At 37.1% G+C, this 14080-nt stretch overlaps 2 protein-coding genes across 2 annotated transcripts in view; one reads left to right on the plus strand and one right to left on the minus strand.

Moving 5' to 3' along the window:
- The window catches only part of LOC135706725 (RNA helicase aquarius), a 307481-nt gene that overhangs the window by 71153 nt on the left and 222248 nt on the right, over positions 1 to 14080 (minus strand). The gene's annotated exons all lie outside the window — the stretch shown is intronic.
- Positions 1 to 14080, plus strand: part of LOC135706731 (probable G-protein coupled receptor Mth-like 1) — a 107050-nt gene that overhangs the window by 39717 nt on the left and 53253 nt on the right. The window lies entirely within an intron of this gene.

Raw genomic sequence — 14080 nt, forward strand, 5'->3', positions numbered from 1 at the left:
CGTTTCGTCGCACTCCTAAATTTGCTTCGCAAGAGGTATTCTACAGTACACCACACAGGATTCCTGAAATTTGTAATGAGATCTTAACAGTTCCATGACGAAATTGGTCAATCTCTTGAGAAATACTTCAGAATTGCCAAGAATGGTCTATGAAAATCCCAAAAACAATTTTTAGGAATCTTAACAACGATTTAGCGTACGAGTACGGGTGAGTACAGTAAGGGCGATTTATGGGAATTCTGGGATCGTTGTTCTTCCAGAGGAATTTTGATTCTTGGAAATCTTAGATAGATTCTAGAAATCCAGAAATGATTGTTGAGAGGATTCCTGGGATTCCCAAGAGGGAGCCTAACAGTTCGTAACAGTTTAGGAGTCAGTTTAGCGAACCGATTCATGGGAATCGCAACAATTATTTCTAAGAGGATTTGTACTGATTCTGGGAAACTTGTGAAATATTTTGAAAATGTTCCCAAGAGGATTCATACGTATCTAGAAGAGAAGTATTAACTTAAGAATCTCAAGAGCTATTAGTTACAAATTTTAAAGTAGTTTTTTGAGTTTTCAAGATCTTGGAAAACGTAAGAACGATTCGTGTATATACTAAGTATGCTATTGAAGCAGAGCTAAAGCATGAGCATGATTGACCGCTCGAGCTAGCTACTCCGTTATTTCCTGCAATTATACAGAGAACCAACAGATGGCTCGAGGGACCAGCTATCATCCTTAATGTGTTAAAACTTGTGATCTCCAACTAAATACATAGGCAATATCAGTGCCAGCCGCGTCCAATTGCTGGCCAATTATGGAATGGGTGGAAATGTGTTGACGTGATACTCACTTAGTTGGAAGCCGAGACATCTTCTGCCCTGCCACGAGAAATCACTGTGATGTTAGATAAAAGGGTAGAGTTTGCAGCAGGGTTTGTTTGGCAAACGATACACATCATTAAAGTGATGCCTTTATGTTAAGAAAGAAAGAAGCGAGTAACGAATTTTTAATGCGATGGGGCCTGATACTAACCCCATGATGTTCTGCTAAGTAAGCAAAAACGGTCGCTCTAAGGCCACCGAGCCTTTCGTATCACATAACACCACCTATGATCGAGCTGTTATTGTAACCATTCAAACCTGGCACCGACGAAGATGATGAAAGGTTCAAAAATCACAAACACACAATAACCAAGCAATGTCGCTATAAAACTTCTTAATATGAAGAGGCCTGGGATTGATCCCACGATTTTCTGCTGAGTAAGCAAAAACTGCTGTCTAAGGCAGCCGAGTCCTTCATATCACAACACACCACTGCAGTCCATTGCAAGAACTTCAATTAAATTTGTTGTATGAAACATATGCAGAGGATGTAAGAAATCCAGCCTTAGACACATTTGTTTTGCGTGTACGAAAAATCCGAGGGGGGCAACGCTATCCAAGGTGCAGGAAATTTTTTGCTTTGCTTTTGTGAGAAGCACTCACGCTTAATTGATAGGAATACAAAAAGGTGGAGAGCGATGCGAGTAGATGGATTTAGATGCAAAAGATGAAAAAAGCGATCCTGATCACGGCTCTACTTTTTCAAAGCTCTAAAGTGACTTCGAGTTTTGTTTTCTTTGATGTAATTGTGTTTAACGCATCATTTATATAACACCTATTAACGCAAAACGAAAATGAAAAAGAAGCACGCTTAGAACGAAAGGCTGACTGTGGATTTTCTCGTCTATGCTTGAGGATGGAAGATAAATTAAACAAATTACGTTTAATATTCAAGTGGTTGCAATTGCGAAATACCTAAAATATATATTTTAATTTTCCGACATATCCGTCATGAAGCCTCGGTTGATGTGCTTCATGAAAAACGAACTGATCAAAGCCGAAAGCTCTTTCACTCGTCAGCTTCACCGAAACTTGAAAAAACACGACTGAAGCGACGGGACAAAGAGAGACAAACGATTGCAAATTTGTTTGTAGACGCAGGTTGAGGTGCTACAATGATGCGAAGATGCTCAACTTCAAAAGAAAAAAAGAAAAGCAGTCGTATCGATTTTGTCGATTGAAGCTGATATTGTGACGCCCTGGTCACATCCCATGAAGGTTTTACTCCTGAACATTTGTTCTGGAACCGATACCGGAATGAGCTTATAATCATGGTGGCGATGGGCTGTGAATCATGATCATTCTATGGTTTCCAGACCTGAGATGGACCATATGATCCATATGGGATGAAAAGTGAGATTAGCAACATTCGCTTTCTTGTCACTCATTGAAACAAATACAATTCGCTATTGAACGGGAAATCACTACGGGCTAAATAAATAGACTCGGTAAACTGCAAACAATGTAATACGTCATCAAATATATGTGTTACGAGCTGGCCAAATAACCGTTTTGTCGTGTTGGGTCAACTTTTTTTGGCTTAGGTAAATGGCATTATTTGACAACAATTAACGAGTCAAATAATTCACGATTGGGTAAATAGTGCCATATCTTGGCTTGGTTTTTTTTTTCGATTTTCAGTCATGCAAACGAATGATTTCGTACATAAACAAATATTTAGAACTCTGGATTTGAAAGAATAATTGGATCGAACTTAGAAAATATTTCAACTCTGGACTTGGAAACACTTTGGCATAATAACCTCGGAACAAGTTTTCATCAGATAAATGTTTAAATTATAATCAATGATAGCCGATCAGTAGTTTGAGACTCGTTTATTTGTGGATAAGTGTAAAATTACAGAATGGATCGTGGTGATGATTTCCGTGTTTTACATGATAAAATAATGTTTTGAACGAGTAATTTCCCTTTTGGTTTTTTTTTACTGAACTCCGTAGTTTATCAGTGAATCTTCAACAGATGATAATACAGACAACTCGAATTGTTGACTATGATGGTAACCAGAAAATCCCGGTTAGTAATTCCCCGTTTCTTTCCCAGAATTTTGGAATTTTTGACGATTGTGCAGTTTCATGCAAACCGGAATAGGTCTTGTCTGAATTTGTTGTTGTTGTTGTTGTTTGGCCTGAAAATGCTTATTTCCCTTCAAAGATTTTTTTTCAGAATCCTTCTAAATTAGATTTCATAATTCTATTTGAAATACGTTTAAATTCTCTTTAGAATTCCCATTCCCAGAACCTCAGAATTGTCTGAGGTGAAATCCAACTCTACATTATCTTAAAGCTCTCCTGTAAATACTTCTGAAAAATCACATGGTCTTCTAAGATTATCCAGAAATTCTTCTCTGGAAGCCGTTGTAATCATCCTGGTAAATCCCTTAAAACTCTTCTCAGAGTTCCTTTGGAATTGCACCCTCAAAATTCGATTCCCTTGGTATTTTTCAAAGAATTATTTTGGAGCTCTCTTTTTTGCATTCACTTGAAATTATCCTTTGAACTTCCTCAGAATTTAATGCCTTTGGAATTCCCATAGAATTCTCAGAAGAATTCCCTTGAAATTCTTCTCAGAGCTTGTTTGGAATATTAATTTGAAATGAACCTGGAATCTTCTACACAATCTGTATGGAATGTTCAACAGAACTTCCTAAAAATTCTACTTCGAACTCTCATAACTGACTTGAAGTTCTAGTCAAGTCCCTCTCTTCTCTGAAGTACCTTGGTGTTATCCCTAGAATTCATTGTAAAATCTAATCACAATTTATTTGGAATTTTCTTCAAAATTCCCTTAATTGTTCTTCAAAGCGACTGTATATTAAAAATATAGTCTAGTCCAAAGGCCTTATTTTTTTTTCTTCAAGATCCAGAATCTTTTAAGAGATAACGATTTACAGTAATGATCTGATTTTGTCAGCCCCTCCAAGCACCGGACATTTATCTTTCAATAATTTCACATAACCTTCATTCCAAATCTTTCTTATTCATCTTCAAGATGAATATTAAAGGTATACTATGGCGCAATAAGACTACTGACAAAGCGGGTTTCGTAGAGCACTAAAACAGATTCTCAGAAAGGAGGCTGACAAAATCGGTTTATAATCAGGCATGGAAAATCATTTACATTCATTTCGGGCATTCATTTACATTCAATTGCCACTAACTTTTTTCATCAACAGAATTCCGTAAAATAATGCTCAAAGCTTTTGTAGGTTAGCTACAACTTTTGTGAATGATTCGAATTTGTATCTCTTATGCATGATGAACCAGAGCGAACAGAACCCACTATTGTTTTTCAGTGAATGTAATTTACATTCACTAAAAAACACTAACAAGTTCTGCCCGCTCTAGTTTGTCATGCATAAGAGATACAGATTTGATAATTTCACGATAGCTGTAGCTAATCTTAAAATGTACAAATGCTTCATACATCATCTAACGGAATTCTGTTGATGATAAAAGTTAGAGGTAAATGAATGTAAATGAATGCTCGAAATGAATGCAAATGATTTTCCATTCCTGGTTATAAATGAACATTTTTCTCCGAATTGCTGTCGAAATTCACGGTTTTTCCCTGGTAATTTAGAATTCTAGACTTTTTCCAAGATTTTCCGATTTCCCGATTCACTGGTCACTAGGGTGGGTAAAGTTTATACGGTGGATCACAACCCTTTCCGTATTGAGGTGAAATTGTGCAAAATTTGAGCGAATTTGGTTATGATCTGGATTTGCGAAAGAATTTTAAAGTTTGTATGGGAAAATGTATGGAACCTGATACAAAACTATTAATTTGCTTGCCATTCAAAAAATAATCAATTCTAACCAACCCCGGAGTCAGATTGGGAATACTATGCAGAACAACTTTGTCGAAGACCGCAAATCGTTGTTAGTTCTGAGAAAAAAGATTTTTGTTATTGCCTATTGTTCAGCACTTATCTGTAGGCGTATTATGCGCTTGTAGGAGTGAAGCATTTGATCAAAATAAAAGTTTAATTACTTTTAAAACAGAAGTCAAATCCAATTTCAGTATTCGTCAAAGTTGTTCTTCATAGTCTTCCCTATCTAAGTCCAAGGTTTGGTTAAAATTGATATTTTGAACCACCCCAGTAAACATGTATGATACAGGGTGGCAACTGTATTTAGGAAATTGAATTCCCGGTTTCATGTAAACAGCTAAATATGGTAAAAAGTAATACCGGCATGGATGATTCAGCGACACTATAAATTTGCAATTATTTCAAGGCTTTAAAGATCACAACTAATTGTTAAATTTAATTTTAGATTTTTGTGAAGTCTGAAATTTGAAAGTCACGAATTACGTGTACATTTTTCGAAGGGCACTAAGGCAAACACTACTGAGCCGAGTGGGTCATTCGACTGAATGTTATAAAGTGATAGATTGAATTTAGAATTTCCTACATAAAACAAAGAGATTTATGGAATTGACATTTGAAATCGCGGATTAAGAAATTTATTTTAAGATTACACGAGAGTTTTAAAAGTTTTAGACTTAAAGCCAGTTTATCACATTCCTTAACTTATAAAAACATGGCGTTATTTTCAACGTCTCAGATTAAAAAAAAATAACATGACTCTTGGACTTGGGAAACATTTTAAGAACCTGACACTTAGAAGAATTATTTCGAAAATTTTGATGATAATGCCTTATGAGTTTTGAGAAGAATTCCAAATAAATATCACTGAAATATAAGTTCCAGATTATTTTACGAAGCAATTCAATGTAAGAAGAACAAAAAATCAACCCAAAGTAGTTCCGAAAAGACTATTATGGAAATTATGTGTAGAATTCCAAGGAATTCTAAAGCAAATCTAATGTGATTTCAGGGAGCATTTTAAGGGAATTCGGAAGAGAATTCAAGTGAACCCTTCGACAAACATAGGGGTGATATCCCAAGTAACAATTTCGGTTTTATAAGGGTTCTGTAGACCATGATTTAGACTTGTAGCATGCTTTAAAACCTCCATAAAACTTGCAATGTTACTTGGGATTCCAACACACACATGATATGTAAATTTTGACTACTGCTGAAAATCACTTAAATGTCAATCAAGCTATTGAAGAGATCTCTGATGAGAGCTCCAAAGGAATATCGATAATAATTCCAAGAGAAAATTAAATAAGGCCACTAAAAATTCTTTCCAGAAATTCATTTTCCAGAGAAAATTAAATAAGACCACTAAAAATATTTTCCAGAATTTCATTGAAGAAAATTTTAAGGGAATTCCTTAAAAAAAAAAAATCAATGAATTTGCGAGAGGGCTAAGAAGAAGAATTCACAGGAAATGTTTAGCACACAAATAAATTTACAAAGGGAATTCAAAGAAGAGAATTTCAAGAAAACTCCATGAGATTCTCTAAAGCGCATTTGGAGAAGAATTTCAACGGTGTTCTGAGACAAATTGTCAAGGAATACCGTGTTGAAATACCTACATAGATTTTTTTTAGATTTCATTCTAAATTTTAAAGGATATATCAAAAGATCTTTCGGGAATATTCCAAAGAAATTGTGAAGAATATTCTTGAGGGAAATTCTCGCGAGAATCATTAAGAATACAAAGATAAATATGGAGAGATTTTTCAGAGTTTTCTGCAGGGAATTTCTAAATTGTTCTGCACTTAATTCCAAGACTGTTATGGAGAATATCGGAGATAACCATAATATTATTGAATGGAATCCGGAAAATAACTTTTTGGAATGATTATATCGAAAGTCCATAAGTCATTTTCAAAGATATTTTGAGTTAGGTTCCAAAGAAATAATTTAGTTAAATCAGGCATAGCAAATTTGAAATGAATGGTGATGAAATTTAACATCCAGGAGTATGACAAAAATCTATATTTCTGAAACCCTTATTAATGAGGTAGGTCGGTAGTCTGAAAAGTGTAACAGTGAGATGTATGAGATCGCAAACTTGTGAAAATCCTCTGAACGCCGGACGTAAAGTCTCATTTTCAAGGTTCTAAAATTAACAAAACATATTCACAATGCCAGACATCGGACATCGAAAAACTTTTGACATTGCAAAAATCGCAATTATAAGACTTATAAATTGTAAAGAATTTCCACTGGAATACATCAATCATTTAGAAAAATTATCAAGATTTGAAATTTTTTCGATACTCTGAAACATTGATGATTTGTTGAGATCTATTAGACCTAATTTATCGTATTCAGTATTAAGAAAAAGATAAAAATTCCAAGCTTGTAGAAATATTCAAGATTTCAAGATAAATATTCGAGGACAATGAATTTAGAATTTTTATTAACAGAATTCTATTGACTCTTGACCCCAACGTAAAAAAACTATCCCTTTTCAACTCAAAATATTTTCAGAATAAAACAATTTTTCCAAAATCTTTTAAGCTCAGCAGAGGAATACCACAACAATCCACGACAAAATATGATTAAGTTTTCGTTTGGTATGTAATGAACAACAGAGATACACGATAATTCATATAGTTTCTGCGGTTGATGGTTAACAAGCTAATACCAGTGAGAAGCTACTATATCCTCCTACCAGATACAAACAATTGCAGAACAAACCGAACTCCCACTACAAACAATCAACACATTTCTGACCAGCCTCATTCTATCATTACTTATTGAATTTTCTCTCATCCCTAAAATTCACTTGTTAGCAAACATATGATCGAAGATCTGTTTACTATTTGTATTGGTTGAAATAACAACTTCCACTGTTGCCTATAACTATAAATAAACAAAATGGGGAGATTTATTCTACCTATTCAAGGCCTAGTTGTCTTCCTATGCGAACCCCCTGTATCCTATTCTTCCCACGAGATCAGCAGATAAAGTAATATTTATCTCTATCTCCTTATTATGCTACCTTTCTACATTGATCTGCAAAATTTATCTTGTCTTTGTCCGTCTTGAGTAACACTTTTCTGTGATATAATGATTCATTCTGAGATTAGTTTCCTATCTAAAGTATATTTTGTTTATCAGTACTTCCATCACGGCCACCTGAGTCCATCCCAACGCACCCTGTCATGGTAAATGGTATTCTCAAATGCCACAACCGAACACATAACGGGACACACAGCCATAACGGAAGTATTCATTTTCGAAAATGAAGCAATACATAAATTATATATGATATTCATTCAATGATAATTATTGAATGAAAAACAATTAAAGTACGTTGCTAAAAAATGAATGAAAATAATGTGTGATACCATCACTTCGGGCCACTCTCTTGGTTTCCCATGCAGGTCTACAGCATGAGGTTAAGCTCTCCCACCTTCGGCAAGGTTCTTAAGAATTGCCTACGGGAGGGAGTTTGCGGTTTTTTTTTTAGATGGATCAATAAAAAATCTGTTCAGAAATGATGGAGTTATTATGGGGTTTGAGAGTTAATATAGGTATTGAAATATATATTTTTGGTTCCCATCAAATCCCTGCTAATTTCCCAGCTTTTCATTGTTGTTTTCGAATCCCAGTTAATTTTCGGTTCTCCCGGTTTTCCCAATTCTGTGGCAACCCAGATGACACATGACATTCCATTTACACCAAAATTAACACTACTTTTTCAAACTGTTAAAACTGTAATGTTCCCTTCGTTTGATCATGAACTGTTCTTTCATATTCCGTTAAGGCGTACAGTCCACAAAAAATAAATAAAAAGAACTATTTATCGGTATGAGCAGCATTTGTCCGCATTTATGCCAAATGGGATATTCCCAACTATAAACACGATTTTCAAACGTTTAATTCATATTCACCCTTACTACTCGAGAAACGGACGTCTCGATAAGCAATTGCTCGTCCAGAATTTATCCCAACCGCAACTAGAGTATAAACGCTTCCATTCATTTCATACTTGCAATAAAACTTTGTCAACCGTGACCAAACTCAACCAAACCGCAAGCACAAATTAGTTTCCATGATTGACGGGCTACAAACTGACCCGTTTTACATTAGCAATCAGTTGCACAACGGGATTTTTTTTTCAATAAAAATAAATTTATTCAATATCTCAAAATGTCGCTGGATATTAGGGATATTTAATTGAATACCTAGGTGGGTGTCAACAAAATAAGTTAAAAACCCTTATTTTCACGCTAAACTACCCCAAGAATAATGCGTGACCAATAGTACCGTGAACAACCACCTAGGCATTCAATTCCTCATAAAAAAAAGCTATATTTTGGTGGTGTCCGGTCATTTGGCCGAATTACGTTTGACCAAACGCATTGGTCGAATGCATTCTGGCCGAATCCTTGAAAAGAGATTTTCAATTTTCGAAGGCTACTATATACCTAAGTATTTCAAAACTCTTTTTCCGGAGAAATTAAAAGTTCCCAGATTCCAAGCCTTGGTTATCACGATATCGAGCCCGTTGCTTGGTCATGTACCTTAAACCGTGTTGTTAGATCTGAGTTATCCGCATCCCTCAGGGCCCGAGAAAAACAACCCACGATACCCGTTAGAGATGTCTTGGCTAGCCGGGATCTCAACTACATGAATTTTATTTATATGTTTCTTAAACGGATCGATTTGAGGATTTAGTAGTATCGTGTCTTCTCGTATTCCTCCAAGTTTAAATGTCAGCTCTTCATCGGTGTTCCATCATAGACCGTCTTTGTTGTTTCGTTACAATTCTCGTCCGCCCGCTTAGTTAGGGATCCTGAGCACTTGTCCAACCACCACATTGCATCTCCAAACCTTGTGTTCTTACTTCTTACACCTCCATCATCCTATTTATCATTTGTCTAGCCTCGAGCAAGCCGCGAGTAATCGGCTCCCGCTTTACTAACTTTAGTTTTTATCAATTTTGTCAAACAAAAACAGAAATTCGGCTCCGTAAGCTACCGCGAATGAGCCTGGACAAATAAACAAACTATATATAAAAAAAAGATCGCAAGCCTAGGAGATCCTGGTCTTTTTATTTCTTCTGAATTTTTACAATTTTTTTTGAGTTATGCAGATGGGAAATTTTTCAAAATTGTACATTGTAACAGAAATTTTATATTTTCGATTGATTCATTATTCTTTTAACCATGAGCTGTTTTTTTAGTTATGTAATTGGCATGAGTTTTAGCCGGACAACCTTTTAAACATGAGCAGTTCTTTCGGGAAAAGTTTTGCCTGTCGTGAAAACATTCAACATTTTCATAAAGTCTTCCAAACCTCCTTGGGTAAGCTTGTGCCTTAAGTAAAAATTCAGTGCCATAAACATTATATCTTTGACACGAATGTTGTCATGAAATTTTGCCGATTGATCGTAGCTCGAAGAAAGATAGGATGTTTTCAGTCTTGTCTACCTTGAATAAATACGATAAGAAATACCGATCCGGAACATCGTTTATCCCACCCTTCGAATAATTCTTCTTGTATAAAATCTTCCGACTTTTCTGATTCGTCATCGGAAAACTCTACCTTTTGAATGCGATAGATTATATATAATTTTGTAATTATTTTGATATAATCATATCTACGTCTGATATAATTTTGTTACCACTAGACGAATTTTTGTTATGATTTTTTGTTATTTTAACAACTAACCAGCCAATGTTTATAACACGTTCTGTTACATTTTTTTTTGTTAAATAAATTACTCCAGTTGTTATAATTTTGTTATGCCTTTCTGATCGGGTAGTAGCTCCAAACTATCTATTTTAATACGGGTTAACTGGAAATTCAATTAGATTTAACGCAAGAATTCTATATTAGAAAATAATGAAAAAGTCCCGAAAGAGCGATCCATCCCTGGCAATCGCAGTTTGTCACAAAATTAAGACAAATCAGATTTTAAAATATTAGGAGATTTTTCCTTCGTTTAGTTATTTGGAGTTTTGATGTTTCAGTTATTTTTTTGGCCCAGAAAATGTAGCTTGCCATAAAATTAAGAGAAAAAAAAAAAGAAGAAAAGATTTTAATAATTGTAGGAGATTTTTCCTTCTTTGGAGTTTTTTTCCCAGCAAATGTAGCTTGTCATAAGATTAAGATAAGTTAGATTTTAATCAATTTTTGTTTTTTTTCCCTTTAGTCAAGGTACTCAGCATGTAAAGAAATTAGGCCGCATAATTATTCATCTATCAATTTGTAACCAATCAGTATTCGGCCAAACGGCATTCGACCAAATTATCCATTGGGCAAAATGGTCCGGAACCCTTTTGATGTATACTTATATCATCATATCCAGTGGCATTTTGAGAAATTGAATTAAATGACCTTTTTTGAAAGAACAAAATCCCATTGTGCATTGTGTGGGCGGGCAACCACCACTCCATTGACAGCTCGTCTTTTTATGCTGACCTTATAATTGCTACACCCCCGGCCGTCTTCACTCTTCAGCCCCATTTCTGCATCCCGTTTGAAACTTAGAAGCAATTGCAACTCTGTTGCCACAGTGATGTACGAAGAGAACTGTTGGGGCTCATCATAAACTACGTAGACACTTTAGCAGGGTAGCCACTCAATCTACGAAATTAAATTCCCGATTTTTTAAACAGCTCAATATGGTAAAAAAAGCAATACCAGCATGGTTGATTTCAGCAATTGATGGCACTGGCAAAAAAGTTTCAGCAAAAATTGCATGATAGCATGATGCATGATAGTGGTCTACCACACATTATTGTAACACGGAAGCTAAGTCAGATAGCTCGCTTCTATGTTTGTCTTGATCAAGCTTAATAACCTCTGATTGTCCTTAACATGAAACGGATTGGGTGGATCGATAGGCAAAGTAGCCTATACGCATCTACCGGGACAGTAAAGAATTTCCATACAGCAACATGATTGCACAATTGGTCAAAACGACGTGTCCCCAAACAGGAAGATGTCTCAATGAGCGGGGAGAAGAGCCCACCCTTTATCCACGAAATGTTATCAACAGGGAGTTGGAATTCCCACTCTTCCCATACAAATCGCTTCAATCCGGGGCACTGATGCTGCCTCCCAATCCCAGCATTGTTTTATGTACAGTGTATCTTAAAATTGAGCGTACAGATGCCATTAAATTTCAGAAAAACAGCTGTTAAAGCCCAATTTAAAGAGATACGGTTCTGAATTTTTGGCTGCTGAATCATCATACATTTATCAATTACAGTACTTTCCCGTTTTTGTCAGCCCCATCTGAAATTTTAGGCTGGCAAAAACGGGAAGCTGACAAAATCGGGAAATTTTCTTTTTCAATATTTTAACCATAAAAATGGTTTGGAAATCAAGTGTAACCATTATTTATCCACTATTAATGGAATTACTGATAAATGTTTACTATTCTTACAACAAAGAGCATACCAAATGTCTCAAAAAGTTTGCGTACGGTTTGTTGAGCCGGTACGTACTGCTCGGTTTCCTTAAATTCCGCTTTGTTTTCAGCGCTGCAACCAAGGCTGAACCTCCATATCTCAGTATCAACGTAAATAAACTAGCCAGGAGCCGTCTCTTGCTACTGCTTGATCCCAAGATGTTCGGTATGATTCTGGCTACCGCGTTGATGGCCTTCGCTGCCTTCTCGTAGGCGTATTATACGTGGCTATTGAAGCCAAACGGTAATCGACCATCACTTCCAGGCATTTCAACACGCACTTCTAGTTTATTGCGTGCTCCCCAACGGTAATTTCTGACCGCTGCAGCGCTCTAAAGTTACTGATCAATACCACCTAGCTTTTGTTGTGGGCAGCTTCGCTCCATGCATTAGGTTTCCAATCATGTCGACCGCCTCGGTCGCCAACATTTCCATCCATTCCAGCGTCTTGTCTGTTACCGTAAGACGACGTCGTCCGCAAAGCCAACAATCTCAACTCGTTTGGGTAGCTTCTGCGTTAGACCGCCGTTTTAAATCACGTTCCAGAGCGTTGGACCAAGGATGGAGCCTTGTGGAATTCCTACCGTGATCCTAATCGATCTCGGTCCCATATTTGGCTCGTAGATCGGAACCCAGTTCTGGAAGTAGCGTCGGCCTCCCAGCTGGAGCTGTTGAACGCATTCTTGACGTCGATCGTTATCTACTCGCTGCGTTTATTTATTTATATGACTGAACATCAACAGGCGTTATTTGCCCCAATGATGTAACTTAAACTAAACATGAAAAGTACTAAAACAAAACATCACGGCGTAATAACGAACTCCTCTCCTCTTATGTTTTGAAGCCTTCTCGGCTCTCTCGACAACTGTCTGAATTGCATCCACTTCTGCTCTTCCTTTACGAAATCCGAACCGCCTCTCCGACAATCCTTGCTCACTCTTCGTGCATTTCGTCAGCCTGTTTAGGATGATCCTCTCCAAGAGTTTTCCGAGTGTATCCAGCAGGCACTGCTACGAGTTGCTCGTTGGTGCTCCCTCTCCGTCTCCGTACGATGTAGGTGGCCAGGTCGTTGGATCGTTCTTCGAGAAAAGTCCTTCCACGATTACTTTCAGATTCTCTATGCACATTTCAGCGGGCATGACTTGACATCTGATCAGCGTCTCGACCCAGCTCTAGTTGACAGTTTGACTTGCTCTGCGTTATCTCTCGTTTATGTGCTCGGAGCAGTTTATGTACAGTAAGCTGGAAGCCGTCTGTTATTTAGCTCCAGTTTCCTCGGCGTGGTCGTGTCACATGCCCTCCCTAACGATTCTGTCCACTCGTCTTCCACTTCATGTCGCAAGTTTTCGTCCTCTGTACTGCCACAGGATTCCGTTTGCCGATGCTATATCGGATTGCCTGATGGTCACTATGGGTATATCCTTCACACACTCTCGAATTCATGTTTTTCACCAGCGACGGACTGCAGTCCGCATAAAGTGACGTCGATAATGGATTCCCGGCCATCTCTGCGAAAAGTTCTGGTGGTGCCTTTATTGAACAGCCTAATTTCCAGCTTCGCCAGAGCTTCCAGTATAATGTGCCCTCTAGCGTTGGTACATCTGTTTCCCCACTCCACTGCCTAAGCATTGAAGTCTCCTCCGATGACTACCGGTCTTCGTCCGATCAGCTCTTCGGTAAGCCCAACCAGCGTCTCGTGGAACTGCTCGATCGTCCATCGGGTGCGTAGCAACTGCATATGAATAATTCGTTAATTTTGGCGATCACGAAACCTTCTTCTTGAATGGGGTATCTGCCCATAACTTGTATTTCAGCCATCCCAGCTCTATCCGCCACCTAGTTACCTTTATCGGGAAACCCAAAAAGATCAGCAAAATCTTCAGGCTGACAAAATTGCTAAAA

The sequence above is a fragment of the Ochlerotatus camptorhynchus genome, unplaced genomic scaffold (assembly GCF_037179485.1).
Source record: "Ochlerotatus camptorhynchus isolate MF236.1 unplaced genomic scaffold, CSIRO-AGI_Acam_v1.1 ptg000290l, whole genome shotgun sequence".
Classification (NCBI taxonomy): Eukaryota; Metazoa; Arthropoda; class Insecta; order Diptera; family Culicidae; genus Ochlerotatus; species Ochlerotatus camptorhynchus.